The sequence below is a fragment of the Coturnix japonica genome, chromosome 13, assembly GCF_001577835.2.
Source record: "Coturnix japonica isolate 7356 chromosome 13, Coturnix japonica 2.1, whole genome shotgun sequence".
In the NCBI taxonomy this organism is placed as follows: domain Eukaryota; kingdom Metazoa; phylum Chordata; class Aves; order Galliformes; family Phasianidae; genus Coturnix; species Coturnix japonica.
In genome coordinates, this window is record NC_029528.1 from 15,219,355 (window position 1) to 15,234,819 (window position 15,465).

Genomic DNA, 15,465 nt, shown 5'->3' on the forward strand with positions numbered 1-15,465 from the left:
AGCACCCACCGGCAGTAATGGAGGGGAGGAGGGGGTGCCCCGGGCAGCCCGCTGCCCCCCTGTGCCAGAGCCCCCGGCAGCGCTGGACACGCACACAGGGCCGGCCGTCACGTCCTCGCCGCGCTGCGGTGTGTCACAAACCTAATCAGATCTCACGCTCCGGGGAGCAATTTGCTTCCCCATGGGAAAGCGTGAGATGCTTGTGCCTGGCCGTGCACGTGGCCTCCCGCCTCCGGCACAGGGCCCTGCAGGACATGGGGCAGAGCTATGGGGCCAGCAGGGACTGCTGGGGCTGCTGGGGCTGCTGGGCAAGGGCGTGTTGCACGCTTTGCCATGGGCTGCCTGGGCCACCCCTGTGTGCCATGGGGAGCAGGCTCTGAGGTTTCCTGCCCCTCTCATCCCTGCCTCATTCCCTCCTGTCCACCTGATCTCACTTCATCTCTTATCTTCTCCTCTTCCCACCCTTTTGTTTGGTCCCAGCCCATCTCCTTTGTTTTATCCCACCTCATCACAGTCCTGTCTCATCCCCTCTGCTTTATCCATCCCATCCCTTCTGCTTTATCCCATCGTATCCCATCCTATCCCAGCTCATCCCATTCCCTCTTCTTTATCCTATCCATCTTATCCCATCCTGCCCATCCCACCATTCCTGTCTCATCCTGTCCTGTCCCAGTGCTCCTCCCACATAGCACCTTCTGCTATTGCACTCCATCCTCTCCTGGCCAACTTATCACACCCTTCCATCTCTCCCATCCTGTCCCATCCTATCCTGTCCTCACTCCAACAACATCCACATCTCTGTCTGCAGCTCCTGCGTACCATGGAAGTGTCTGCTCCTTGTGGATCCCACACTAACTCCTCAGATTTCATCCCTTTCCCAACCAGAGGCAGGTCCTCCTTGGATTTCCATCTGCATGCAGGCAGGATCCATGGGCAAGCAACACACAGGAATTGATTTATTCCAAATGGAGCGATGCAGGTCTGACTCTGCAGCAGACAGACTGGCTTGGCTGCATCCTGGCCCTGGGGAAGGCAGGACAGGGGGATCAACGCTGCTCTCACCACACTGGGGTGCAGCTGCTGTTGTGATTGTGCCATTACTGAGGCAAGTGACACAGACGTGTCCTTGACTCAGCCATTTTATAGCAGCTCTTGAGCTCAGTGGAGCTGGCGTTAAACCTCAGTCGCTTTGATCATGACAAATAGGAGCTGGGAAACCAAATTCAGTGCAAAGCCACCGGCTGCCTGCGAAGCTGCTGCTTTTCCAGGGCTTGGGTACCTATATGGAACTGTGCTGATGCGGTGTGGGGGCAGTCAGGGTGGGCGCTGTGCTGCAGCCAGGGCTGCTGCTGGGACGTCCTGCCCATCTTTGCTCTTCCTCCTGCAGCACCAGAGGCTCCGCTGATGGCACAGCTGTGCTTTGGCTCATCCACTGTGCCTCCCTGGGTTGCAGCTGTGCAGTGGAGGTTGTCCAGACAGAGAAACTGGGGGCTGTAGGGATGTCGTGCTGGTTTGTTCTATGGGGGCGATCGCCCATGAGGATGTTGGTGGTCCCCCAGCTCTGGATTTGTGGCATGGTCAGGGGGCACAGCACAGAGCCCTTGGGATCCTGCAGCGGGGCATGAGTGGGGCACACTCACAGAATCAGGACAGCGCTGGCACAGGTACCCCAGGCACAGGTACACCCAGACACACCCCCTCGGTGGGGCTGCAGCTCCACTGAGCTGGGCACAGTGTGGAGGGGCTGTGTCAGGAGCAGAAGGGGTGCGAGGGAGGGAGGGTTGAGGCAGCGGCTCCCGCAGTGCCTCGCTCTACTTGCCTCGGTCCCCAGGCTCCCTTCCCTTTCCTTCCCTTTCCTTCCCCTCCGCTGCCTTTTATGCCGCTCGCCCAAGGCTGCAGGGCCTGGGGATCTTTCCAGTCCTCCCCAGCTGGGGTTTGGCAGCTCTAATTTTAGGCACTTCGCAGTTTTGCTTTCTTGCTGCTCAGCCGAGGAGCAGCGCCTGTACGGGAGGCGAGCCCGGCCCTTCCCCACCGCCGCGGCTTTGTCTTTGTTTCGCTTTGGTGCCTCGGTGCTGCTGCTCGCTGCGGCCGAGCCCTTCCGGAGCTGGGGCTGACACGTGGCCGCCCATCGGAGCTGGGGCTGCCCAGCGCTTTTGCTGCCCCACGGAGGGACCCCAGCCCCATCCCGGCACCTCACGGTGGGCTCCGGGCAAAGCTGTGCGCGCTGCCCGCGGGCACTAACGCGCACACACCGGCTGTTATCCTCTGTAAGCGACGGGTTTTCATCTTCCAGCGGGGAAAGGCTGGGGCTGGGGCTGTCTAACCGCACCGCGAGCCGCCTGCTCCTGGAAGGGCTCCGCATCCCATTATCCAGAAACGTGTTCATGGCACTCGGCTAATTCGGGCAATTTGCGACACGTTTACGCTGTCGATATGATCACCGATCCGCTGGCCCCAGCCGGGCTGCAGCACCGTGTCATGAACGGCAGCCTGCAAATCACGCTCCTAATGTGGGCGCTGCCGACCCGCGGCCGGGGACACCCGAGGTGGGATGAAGGGGGACGCGGTTGGGACACGGGGACGCGTGCCGAGCTGCAGGGACGTGGGCAATATGGCCTGGGGAGATGGGGGGCTGCGCTGCTGCCGGTGCCTGGCACCGCTCTTGTCACAGCCTCACAGGGCCCAAATCCCCGTTATCAAAGGGCCCAGCTGCCGCTCGTGCCCTCCTCTCCCCATCGCTCACGCGGAGCGGCGGGTGGACGCGGCTCCGGCTCCGCTGCCAGATTATTTCTGGGCATCGCCGCAGCCGGACGCGGCAGGGAGCTCAGGGAGCGGGCCGGGCCGGGGGCACGGCGGGGCGGGCGGTGGGACACGACAGCCGGGTGCCCGCAGCCCCCGCCGCCCCCAACCACGCGGTGCGTCATCCGCACCCGGCTGATCGGGACACCTCCCGCCGCCCCCGCAGCCCCCCCCCCCCCCTCCGACCCGCTGCCTCCGTAACCAAGGAGAGAAACGAGCGCCGTGCTCTGACGCAGGGCTCGAGCCGCTGCCCGCACGGTGCCCGACCCCACGCGCTGGGGGGTGAGTGAGGGCTGAGGCCGCGCTGGGGCTGAGCCGTCGGTGCGAGGCTGCGCTGCGGCAGCCTCTATGGGGCAGGAGAGGAGATGCTGCGGGGCTGCCTGGGTGCCCGGGCCGCGTGCTGCAGGAGGCACGTACCCTTCTGGGAAAGGAAGGAGTGGGAGTTTGCCCTGGGGAGTGCTGCTCACATTGAGCTTGCCTTCCCTGTGACCCCCACGCTGCACTACCAACATATCTCATGAGCTGGAGTAAGGTGGGGGGAGCATCCCCCAGATGAGAGCATCCCTACATATAGGAGCATCCCCTCAGACAGGAGCATCTCCCAGATAGGAGCAGCCTGGGTGGGAGCTGCACCCCAACAGGGAATGTCCTCCCCAAATGAGACCTTCTCCCAGTGGGAGCATCCCCTTGAATAGGAGCATCTCCCCCGGTGGGAACATCCCCCCATACAAGAGCTTCCCCCCAAATAGGATCATCCCCCAAACTGGAGCATCCTCACAGATAGCAGCATCCCCCACATGGGAGCATCCCGATGCTCAGTGTCCCCCAAGAGAGCTCTGAGGGCTCAGCCACCAGCTGGGCTGTCCCTGGGCTGCATGCAATGCTGCGCTGAGCTCTGACACACATACACATGCACACACACAGAGCTGCATTAAATCCCATCAGGACTCCTCAGAGCTGGGGCTGATTTCCATGAAGCTGTGGGATCTGATGTCACCCAGAATGGACAGGCAAAGGAGCTCACACAGGCTGTGCTGCTCTGTGCGACCACGTTCCCCATCCAACCAAGGGCAGCGCTGCAGGGGAGGGTGGGAGGGAACAGCTCACAGCCCCCACGGGACCCCTGGGCTAAACAAGCAAAGTCCCCGCGGACACTCGTGGGGGTCGTGTGGCCCCTGTGAGGACGTGGCACGTTCCCCCCCACGTACATGCAGCAGGATGTGCAGGGCAGGGCAGTTTCAAGCAGTCAATTTCCATCGCTGAAAGCTGACAAGTTTAAAACAGCTAATGTGCTCCACAAGATGAGGCCTTCCGAGATTTACAGCTCTCCTCGGCTGACTGCTCCCATACGGTGTGTGTGTCAGCCAGGGAGCCTTTTAGAGAACCAAGATAAAGCTGCAGCGTGGCCGCATCGCCCACCAAATGGATGGCAGGAGGAGGCAGGAAGCAGCGGCTGCCGCGGGGTTTTTCCCAGCAGACAAGCTGCTGAGCTCATGTCCCAATGCAGACACTGCCCGGCACTGCGCCGGGTCAAGGTCAGATGGAGGAGGTGCTGGGGGGGGGGGCAGCCAGAATGCCCCACTCTGGGGTGGGTGGGATGGCAGAATGGAGCTCCTGGGTGGGCAGTGGAACCTGCAGGTCTCATTCAGCACCCAGCTGTCACACGTGGCCATGTCTGCCATGTGCTGCCACATGCCTGAGCACCCCGTGACCAGCGCAGGACTGGCTGTGGCCCTGGGGCACATGGGGTGTCATGGGGCCTGCCCACCTCCCATCCTTGTGGTGTCTGTGGTATGGAAGCATGTTGACATCACGGCCAGCTCCTGCACTGCGCAGTGCAGATGTGGCCAGGAGGCATTTCCCCTTCCCTGAAGTCTGTCTGGAAAGACATTCTGTGCCCCCACATTCCCCTCCATCATCCAGGAGCTTCGCTGAGATGGCGCCTGGGGCCTGGAGGAGCTTTGCCCTTATGGAAAGCCCAGGAGGGGCCAAGCTCCTGCAGGCACCCCTTGGCCAATAGCACCCAGAGGCATTAGGATGGCTTTTCTGCATTCCCACCCCCTCAGAGGCAGTTTGGCTCCCTGCCACCCCGGGGTTGCAGACAAAGGCTCTGTCTGATCCGTTCATGGGATGGTTGGGAAGGGCTCTGCATGCTGGTGCTGGGGCCTGGAGGACTGTGGGCTGCAGGAGACTTCTCTCCGTGCTGGCCACCCCATCCCATGGCTGGGACACAGCGCTGTGTCTGGAGATGCTCTTCATCATTTCTACTACCCCAGAGGCCAGGAGACTCGAGTTCCTTCCATCAGGGGAAGTGTCCCAGCACTGCAGCCAATGCACTGGGTGCTGTGCTGTCCCCTGGGCACAAGGAGATGGAGATGAGTCTGGCACGTCTCTGACTCCTGCAGTTCTTGGTGCAGTTGAATGAAAGAGGCCATGAACATCGTGGCACTGCTGTGCACCCAGGGCAGCTGCCAGCCCTGCCACTGCAGCCCCAGGAGCCTCATGCAGGGGGGGATCCACTGTCCAGGTGCTTTGCTGGGTGAGGCCATATCTCAGGCCCAGACTCCCACTCCTTTATCTCTCCTCCCTTTGTGCACACAGCCGAGCCCTCCCGGAGCTGCCGGCTGATGCTGCCAGCCGAAAAGCTGCAGAGGTGGGGAGGTTGCCCAGCTTCTGTCTCCTTCCCAGCAGGTGTGGCTGGCCCTGCCAGGCAGATGGCTCAGCGCCTGGTGGAGATGAGCGCCGGCGCCAGGAGCAGCTGCCTCCATCCCCACCCGGGCCAAGAGCAGAGATGCTGAGCAGTGCAGGGAGCTCATGGCAGGCAAGTGGGGCGGTGACCCCCCCCGCCAGGCTCCACTTGTTCCCTGCACACCTTTCTCCTGCAAAGCTTGCGGTGTGCAGGCCACAATGACAGCAGTGGGGGACCAAGAGGGCAGCTCTGCTCTGCCGGCCATGCTCACAAGCACAACATGCAGCAGCCTCGCACCGCTCGTTGCACGGCCTCATTTTCTGCAGTTATTAATACATGCATTCGCCTGGCTCCAAGTGGAGGCAGAGAGCAAAAGCAAATGAAGATCATGGGGGCTGGCAGCCCTCTGAGCTCCGTGTTAGTGTCTTGAAGGAACTTTTTCGAGGGGCAGAGGGGGACCAGGGGGATAAAGGGGGCTGCTCCATCTTTGCCTTGCAGCCGGTGCTGGAAGTGGAAGTTTTGAAGTCATGCATGGAGCTGTTTGCTTGGTATTTCCTGCCCCCGAGAACAGGAAGCAGCAGCAGAGCTCAGGAGGGAGCTGCTCTTGGGAGGTTTCCAGCCCAACACATTTCGGTCTCTGCCCGCGGGAAGGGGGAGAGCTCCGCACTGCTTCCCCAGCACCGCCGTCATGGTGGGACGTGGTGGGGAGGGCAGTGCGTGGTGCTGGGCTGGAGCTCGGTGCGGAGCTGCCCTGGCAGCACACAGCAGGCTGCGAGGGACGTGAGCAGCGCGCCATTAACTGGCTCTGAAAGCGCTGCCATGTGCCCCCGGCCCCTGCTTCTTTCTGTGTGCGGCTGGTCCGATGGCGAATGCCGCATTCATAAGTGATGCTATCTCTGCTCGAGGTGGTCTGTTGCTCACCCCCATCAGCTCGTGCAATAGGCAATTATTCCTCTGGGCAAGGACACAGCCCTACGGAAGGAGGGGTTTATTCTCCTTTTACATCATTCCTGCCCTTCTGTTCCTTCTTGCAGGGGCTGTGTTTGTGCAAAGCAGACGTTGTCCAATGCTGCCCAGGCTGGGGCATGTTGCTCTCTGCTCTTGAAGTGCTGGGTCTGAGGGTGCTTGGGCTGTTTCTGTGCAACCCCTGAGGTGGAGAGATACAAGGAGGAGGGTGGCATGGCCTGAGGGGCAGTGATGTGCCTGTGGAGCTGACGGGTGAGGGATGAGTGGCATGGGACGGCAGTGCCACAGCCCAGCTCCTGTCTCATACTGTGGTATCAACCCATCCACAGGGCACTCCAAATTGGCCTGAAAAGGGACCTGTACTCCACTGCCCACCGCAGCCATCCCTGGGAGTCCACTAACCCCAGTGGAGGATTTGGGGTTGGGTGTTGGCATGGATTGCCAGGTGCAAATGGATGGAGAGCGAAGGGCTGTGGGCAGCGGGGCCACCCCCACACCTCACCTTTTGCCTGCACAGAGCGACATTCCCCCCATTACTAACTGCAGTGAATGTGCACGCACACATGCCTGGAGCAGCAGTGCAGCTGTAGAGGGAGGGGGTTCCCACCTGCCTGCAGAGCTGCAGAGCTGCCTTGTTCCTGGTGCTGCTCCCCGCGATGTGCGGGGGCTCTCCACGTTCTCGTGCTCAGCTCAGCCTGAAGCCCCTGCCAAGAAGGATGGCGCAGCCAGGCCTGGAAAAAGCAGCAGGGACGGGCTGCCATTAACCCCTCACTGCCCACACTGCTCCCCTCGGCTCCTTCCCACGTGCCTGTGAGAAGTGCAGGGATCTGGGGAAAGAAAAGAAAACCATTTTGAAAGAGAGATGCAGAGAGGGACGAAACACCCCGAGCGGTTCAGGCAGGAGCCCGGGGCACGGAGCGCGTTGGATGCGCGGCGCTTCGCCCGGCGCAAATTCCGGAGAACCATTTGCACGGTGTGATGGGAAAAAAGGCTCCCGGGGCCGGGGAGCTGTGAGGGGGCGGCTGAACTATCTGCCGAGCGCGGGGGCTGCCGGTGTGCCGACATTTCCAAGGCTATTTGTGAAGGTGAAATGGTCTGTAAAGATTCCAGGACACCATGTGGCAGGACAGTTAGCGGGGCCGCTCCTCCGGTGTTTGCACAGAGCTGCCGGGCTGCAGAGAGGCTGTGTGTGCAGAATGCCTCGCGGTGATTAGAGCATCTGCAAATTTCAGCTTAATACGCAGCATAATGAGACATGGAATATTATTAGCCCGCAGCCATCCCCCCGCCCCAGCGGCGATCTTTGCAGCCTGAGCTGCTTTCGCCTTCTCGGTGCTTTGCTGCAGGAGCCCCGCTGGGAGCTGCCTGCTGCCCTCGCGGGGCACAACCCCATGGCACGACTCAGCCCCACGGCAGGACCCAGCTCTGCAGCAGGACGCAGCCCCACGGGTCTTTTCACACAGGGTGACCCCAGCCTGGTGTGGGGAAGCAGCTCCGGCTCTTCCAAGCAGAAATCAGCCGGGATGCTGCGCCCGCTGGCAGGACCCGGCCATGCATGTGCAGACATGCACAGTGCTGAGCTCTCCCCTCCTGCAGCTTGTGCTCCTCCTGCAGTTGCAGCTCGTGCAGGGCCCACTGCACCGCTCGGTTCCTCCCAGTTGCAGACAAGCAATCCCAGCTGCAGTGCCAGGAGGCAGCTCTGCAGCAGGGTCAGCAGGTTGAGTGGTGAGTCCCACTTAATGGGGTCCGGTGCTTGGTGGAGGGCTCTGCAAAGCCCTGCTTTGGGCATGGGCTGAGCCAGGAGCTGCCATGCAGCATCGAGATTTGTGGGGTCCTGGGAGGACAGGGAACAGATGCAGCCCCCAGCCTGCAAGCACAGCTCCTGTGGACAACTGCAGGCACACACATATATGTGGGCGTTCATGTGTGTGAAGTGGGTTTGGATGGGTGAGCAGGAGCGTGTGTGCACGAATATGTGTGTGTGCACATATCTGCAGCAGTGCACATGCTTGTAAGCGAGGCATGGCATTATGGATCCCAGCTCCCCAAAGCTGCTGCCAGCTGCCCCAGCACCGCGGGTCTCAGCCCACAGCGGGCGGCAGCCCCCGCTCAGCCGCTCCCACCTCCCCCACCTCCTGCTGCTGACCCATGCGTCCGTGTGACCTTGGAGCTGCCGCAGAGCGGAACCTTCCCTTGTTTTGCCCGCGGTATTTTCCAGCGAGATCAGCTCCCCTGCCTGCTTCAAAGCTGGCATTTGCTGCCAAAGGTTATGACAGTGACATCTGCAGCCAGGGGCACCCCCTGGAGATGCTCGGAGCTGAGCGCAGCCCATCCCTGCTCACCGCTATAACTGCACCATCGATACAATGAGAAAAGCAAGAGCAGAGCAGGGGAAGGCGTCACCAAAGCAGAAGCAGCTGGGAGTGCCGTTAAACTAATGCTAACTGCTGCTGCTGTTAATCTGCACCGAGGTCAGATTCACAAATCGGCAGGTTAGTTTCAGTTCCAGCCTGAAATTAGATCATCAATTAGTTAAATCATCACTTTGATGCAGAAGGAGAACTGGAGCGGACCCAGTCCTCATAAATCCTGCAGAAGGGTTTGGGAAGGTGGATCTGCAGCTTATTGGGGAGAATTTGACCAAAGAGATCCAGCTCCATATCTGGGCAACAGCTAAATGCTGCAACAGCCAGCACAGCACCCACTGCCACGGCCATGGCCTCCAAACCTGCGTGGATGTGCCCACGTGGGGAGCATTCCCTGTCCCCAGCAGATGCTACAGCACAGCAACAGGGAGGCTCCATGCACACCACAGTGCACTGAGGGTGGCTCCAGGCTCCTAAGGACTCAGAAGCCCAAAACCCACCTCGGTTTTGTGAGTGGCTTTATGAGATGACCTTTAGGGCTGTGAAAACTGGAAGCTTCTCCTTTGGGTTCCTCGACCCACCTGCCCATGGGAGGAGCCCTGTACACTGTCATCCAATCACTCTCAAGTTTAGAGCTATAAAAAGGGTGGGATATCTCCCGGTTAAAAAATAAATTGAAGGGGGGAAAAAAGGAGAAACGCAGCTAAAGATAAAGATAAAGGTGCTGCCAGCCCTCCCTCCTGCAGAGCGTCACCGTGCGGGGGCTGGCGGCTGAATCAGCAGCCAGATGGTGAGGTCCTGCAGGCACGGCGTGCTGCGGCTGGCTGCCCGCAGAGCACTTGGGGCTGGCAGTGGGGTGCTCATGGGGTGCTCGTGGGGTGCTCGTGGGGTGCTCGTGGGGTGCTGTGCTGCAGGGCAGGCAGGGCTGGGTCACTGCAAAGCTGTGCAGGCGTTGGGAGGACCCCACACAGCACAGCTCAGGCTCTGCGCAGGGCTCTGGGCTCCTGCCCTGCTGATGGGGGCACAGCTGTGTGCTGGGAGGCGCTGAGGACGTGTGGGAATGGCACAGGCTTCGTGCCCATGCCTGCAGATATCTGAGTGCACACAGCGGTGTCGGTGTGGAGGTTCTGTCAGTGGGGCAGACTCTGGCTATGGTCACAAGTGTGGGTTAATCGCGCCACAAGTGGCATCCTACAATGAAAACCCTTCTGTTCTGCATTCAGCGCCATGTTCCAGGCTGTGACCCAGCCACGTCTAACTGGGTTGTGACACGGACATGGTCCCACCTCTCCCATGATCACACCCAGGGCTGTTCCTGCAGCCCCAGCCCTACACATGGGCACACTCCTCTCAGCTCCGCGACCCTCAGTACCTCTAACTCCTTGCTCATCCTCTCCAGCTGACTCCACCATTACATCTATCGACAAATACCGTCTGCTGGCAACTTCTCCTCCACCTCTTCAAGAGAGAACTTGGGCCCACACACACTTCCTTCCCCCAAACCCTCTCTCCACCAAGAGCCCTGACAACAAACAACGCCGTGTCATTTGTTTTTATTACTCCAGGAGGGCAAGCTGCTGTGCGTGACCAAGGAAACCGAGTGCTGGCTGCCCTTGTGAACTTGCTGAGCGCCTGATGGAGAGCGTGAGGAGTGGAGAGCTGGGGGAGTATGGAAAACATCGCTTCCCTTCTGCTCATTGGAGGAGGAGAGATTGATTGACTGTACTTGCTATAGCCGAGAGCACATCGTGGTTGGCACAAAAGTGTGGTTAGTGCTGGAAAACCACTGGCCGTGGGGTGAGCAGTGTGGGGTGCTGTGCCAGGATGGAGCTTTTGGTGATGTACCAGAAGAGGTGGTTGATAAGAGCAGTTGGATTTGCCACGCCTGTGATGGCTTCAGCATCAGTCATTTCTAAGGACAGTTCTGTGTTCTCCCCATTTGGATGCTCTCAGCCTCCAGTTTTCCATAAAGGTGCGGAGCAGTGAGTGTGCTGGCAAAGGGACAGCAGCGTGCAGGGAGAAGGGAAGGAGTGAAGGTCACAGACTCCGTGTCTCACAGCACTGTGTGTCTGCTGCAGGGGTGGTGTGTCCAGGGCATGATCCAGACCTCATGGCACAGGGAGCGAGCTGGCACTGTGAGCCCACTGCTGCACTGCATGCCATGCTGGGTGCAGGCCGGGCTGCAGCTGGGCTGTACCTCCAGCACTAAGAGCAACGACCTGCTACATCAGGATCCTCCTTCACCACAGGAGCCCAGAGGGGATGCAGAGGGGACATAGGGAGGACACAGTAGGGACACAGTGGGGACACAGAGTGGATGCAGAGACGATGCAGCTGTGGCTGCAGCAGAGTTGCAGTGGGGCCACAGAGGGGCTGCAGCGGGGATTCAGCTCTGGCTGCAGTGTTGATGCAGTGCTGGCTGCAGTGTTGATGCAGTGCTGGCTGCAGTGGGGATGCAGTGTTGGATGCAGTGGGGATGCAGTGCTGGCTGCAGTGTTGATGCAGTGCTGGCTGCAGTGTTGATGCAGTGCTGGCTGCAGTGTTGATGCAGTGCTGGCTGCAGTGTTGATGCAGTGCTGGCTGCAGTGTTGCAGTGCTGGCTGCAGTGAGGTTGCAGTGCTGGCTGCAGTGGGGCTGCGGGCAGAGCCGCCGTGGCCGCTGATCGCAGGCTGCCGGCTGCCCTGCGGGAGGCGCGGGCAGGGCCGGGGGGGCTGTTGGAGGGGAATTGTGAATCTACTTTCTTACACGGCTGCGTAGCACTGTGCAGCGGTAATCCCCTGAGCAGGGTGAAGCGGAGGCCTAGCTACCATGACCTCCTCTGTAGGTTTCCATGGATACCATGTACTATAAATAAAAAAAGGAATTTCAAACCAGTTTTCAATCCCGCTTAGTGGGAATAGGAAACCTCTTTTGAATTTAGTTTCCTATCTCACCTTACAGGGGTTATTTTGCAGCCCGTTTGAAACAAATAATTACCCCTTCAGCCAGGAAATTACCACCAATCATAGCGATTTACTTCCAAACACTCGGCTAATTAGCGCGATGAGGAGAGCGCCTGTTTGCGGGCGGGAGATGGGGCTGAGCCGCCGGGCTGCGATGGAGCCGGCAAAAAGGACGGGGCCAGGGGTCAGCGAGGGGCGGCGGAGACAGAACAAATAATGCCGGGCACGGCAGAGCTGCAAAACTGGAACCGCCGCGACGCCGCGAGAATGAGCGTGCGAGGAGCACGGCGAAAAGGGGAATATTACATCTGCATCCTTTTGCAATGAATCAGAGTCACGCTGCAGATTTTGTCTGGCATACTGGGTCTCTGGAGGATAGAAAATAATTTGGTCGCAGCAGTGGGAGGTGTGTGTGCGTGGAGAAGGGAGTTGCTTTCCAACAGCCTGCTGTGGTGAGAACATGCCTGACACTTCATTCCTTTCCAGTTAATGCAGCGAGGCCGGGAGGAAACTTAACCCTCTAATTGCTAAAGTGAATGGGGGACGGGAAGGTCCCCGCTCCGCACAGGGCGCCCGCGGGTCGCACCTCGGCGCTGCCCTGCCCGGGGGGGGCGGGGAGGCTTAATACGAACCAGGCGCGGGGCAGGGACAGGACAGAGGGGTTGTGTTTGTCAGACCTCGGGGCTGGCAAACGGCCTGAGAGCGGGGCTCGTCACAATGCTGGGCCGCAGCCAGCTGGACATGTGGCGCTCGGCTGCGGGGTCTCATGGTCTGGGCTTCCCACACGGCTCCACGGCCCCAGTGCACGTTGTGCTCTGTGCTCCCGCATCGAGGGGTTGGTGCCCCCAGCGCCATGTCCTCTGCAAACCCACCGAGCCCACGAGGTCCTTCTGTAGGCCCGAGGGGTGAAGGACACCTCCTGTGCCTGCGGGGCTGCCTGGTGGTCACAGAGCATCCCTCTGTGCACCGAGCACATTGGGGTGCACAGTGTCCCTTTGCTTTGCTCGCCCTGGGCAGTGCAGATTGGGGCTGGCCAACATGAGCACCCAGCAGCCAGGGAGGATGAGGAGGGGAGGCAGCCCTGCCAGCAGAGAGGATGCACAAAGTACCCAGGGCTCCGCTGCTGCCACACACGATCTGCTGCCAGCTAATGGCACCGGCTGATGGGGCATCTGACATCCAGCCTGTTCTCTGCTGCCCTCCTGAAGCTGCTCATTAGCATTTCCAGAACGTGGATGTGTGCTCGGATATACGGGAAGGAGCTCGGAGCTGCACAGCGGCGATATATCAACGTTAGAGAAGGGCCCATTTAAGCTTAATATCAGAGGCCGGGTTTTTCTGGAGTCAGGTGTCTCGTCTCCATTGAAATTCAACGGGTGTTGGAGTCTCTGCTCCCAGGGCTTCTTTGAAAGTCCCAGACTTAATTAGTATTTATCTTAATTAGGGGGACGTTACCTTCTCTGGGAACCTCGTGCTATTGGTGGTGCTCATCCCTGCAGCGCCCTGGGAAGGCCTCCATCTGAGGGAGGGGCTGACTGCAGTGGGGCTCGGGCTGGGTGTGGGGCTGTGGGGCACAGCCGTGTCCTCCTGTAGGGCTGGGTGATGCAGAGCCCTCTTGTGATGCCAGAATCCCGTCGTGACGCTGGAGCCTCATGGCTGGATACAGGGCCAGCCTTGAACACAGGGCTCTGGGGAAGGAGGAGGGAAGAGGAGGCAGGAGGTGATGGAGCACATTCAGGGCTGGTCCCTGAGGGACAACATGGGCAGAGCTGGTGCCCACACCTAGCCTGAGTGGGAGAAGTTGGACAGCAGGTGAGCCAGGAAGAGCAGGGCTGGGATGGATGGTCTGCAAACACCAGAGGGATGCAGTGTGGGGTTGTGAGTCTTATTGGAGAGGAGATACTGGGGCCTACATGCAGCCAGGTCACAGGAGATGGACAGGTGGGAGGCACAGCAGCCAGCCTTGGTTATGGTTTTTGGGCCTGGTGACAGGGTGCTCCACCCAGGGCTTCCCAAAGGTAGGAGATGCTTCCAAGCCAGACCACTCTGCTGTGGTGCTGAGCACCTCAAGGAGCCCCACGAGTGCTTGTGGGGCTTGTTGCAAAGGTCAGGGCTGAGATCAAGGTCACCTGTCAGGAGCTGAGTGATGTCCCTGGAACCTTGCAGGCAACTCACGGGGACATGGCAGGGATAGCGCCCATGAGCAGGCTGAGAGCTGCTGTCACGCAGCTGGATGGGCAGGAGGAGTCTTGGGGAGGAGGGGCCTGGGACTTTGTGCAGGTGTGATTCCTGAAGGTGATGTTCCAGATTTGCTTCCAGATCGCATGGCTGGCAGCTGGGGGAGGGCTGGGATGGAGAGCAGGCCCAGAGGAAATGAACATGGCTTCCTAAGGAAGAAAGAGAAGGAATTAGTCACTGGGAGAAAGGGAGTAGTCCCAACACGAAACATGTTGCAGACATTGATTCCTGAAGATGCTGATCATTCTTACCTCCTCTCTTCCAGCTGATTTTCCATTACCAGCAGGAGGAGAACAGCAAAAGTTTCGTAAGGGAAGGGAAACTCCCAGAAAGAAACCAAGGGTTCACATTGAATGTGGAAATTCCTGGAAATGTGACCAGCTGCAATCAGGAGCCGCATCAACACAGACGATGCTGGGAGCTGTGAGGGAAGCATTCTCTCCAAATCCTGGTGAATCAGAAATAACATCTAATGCTGCCCTTAAGGTTTTGTGTTCAGCCAGGAAACAAGTGGGAGCTGGAAAGGTGGACAGACTCAATCATTTCATTCTGCATCGTGTCAAACTACCACTTACCTTACCAGATATTTTGTGGAAGCCCTGCTGGTCTCAGCCCGTAGGTTTGAGGCTGTAGACAATGTGCTAAAGTAAAGTTGTTTGAGCTTATGGAAGATCTCGAAAGCTTGGTTCCCATGTGTTGCGACTGGCACCGTATCAGAAAAACAGCTGAATACACGGAGCAGGGGGCTGCAGGGTGGGAGGAAGGCTGGGATCTGCCTGGGGCTGCGGCTCAGGTGGGGGCACCCACCAAGTTGGGTGATGCAGTGGTCGGGTGGGATGTGCAGTGGTGAGGAGCGATGTGGGGCAGGGTGCTGGCTGCCTCTGCAGGGCTTGGGCCTCAGGAATGCTTGCAGGGCTACAGGGCAAGGACAGCACATGGAGAACGGCTGCTTTTAACTTGTGGGGTGCTTCTAGTTGGCAGTCAGTGAAGGAGGTCATCTCCACTCCAGAGCTCTGGTGGCAGCTCTGTCCTGCTGTCCCTCCCTGCTGGCACCAGCTGGCCGTGCTGCGGGGCACAGCACAAGGCTGGCCCTGCCCTTTGGGTCTCCGCTGTCTGACACATCCCTGTCCCTTCACATCCAGGTGATGTCCCAGCAGCCCAATGTAAACCAGAGCCCAGCTGAGGCTGTGCAAACCTCGGCGTCCTTCCAGCCTGTGGATGGGGCTGGGGAACCGACCCCAACCCCTCCACCTCAGCCTGGGATAAAGGGAGCTTGTTTCTGCTTTAGCTCACTGCAATATCTTCTGCTGGCAGACTTTCCAATTAGGGAGCCAAGTGGGAGTTGGGAGAGACCCCAGGGTGGATTTCACACTCGCTCTTTATTTATATGTAAACCTGGATGCGGGGCTGAGCTGCCGAGAGAGTGAGAGAAGCAGAGTTGAGGGAGGGGAGCCAGCGTGGGGAA

At 59.5% G+C, this 15,465-nt stretch overlaps 1 long non-coding RNA gene across 1 annotated transcript; it reads left to right on the top strand.

The window, feature by feature from the left end:
- The first annotated feature begins 11,530 nt into the window (after positions 1-11,530).
- LOC107320492 lies at positions 11,531-14,670 on the top strand. The gene is made up of 2 exons (XR_001558283.2): positions 11,531-12,214; positions 14,266-14,670. It is a non-coding gene; the product is annotated as an uncharacterized LOC107320492 (long non-coding RNA).
- The last annotated feature ends 795 nt before the right edge of the window (positions 14,671-15,465 follow it).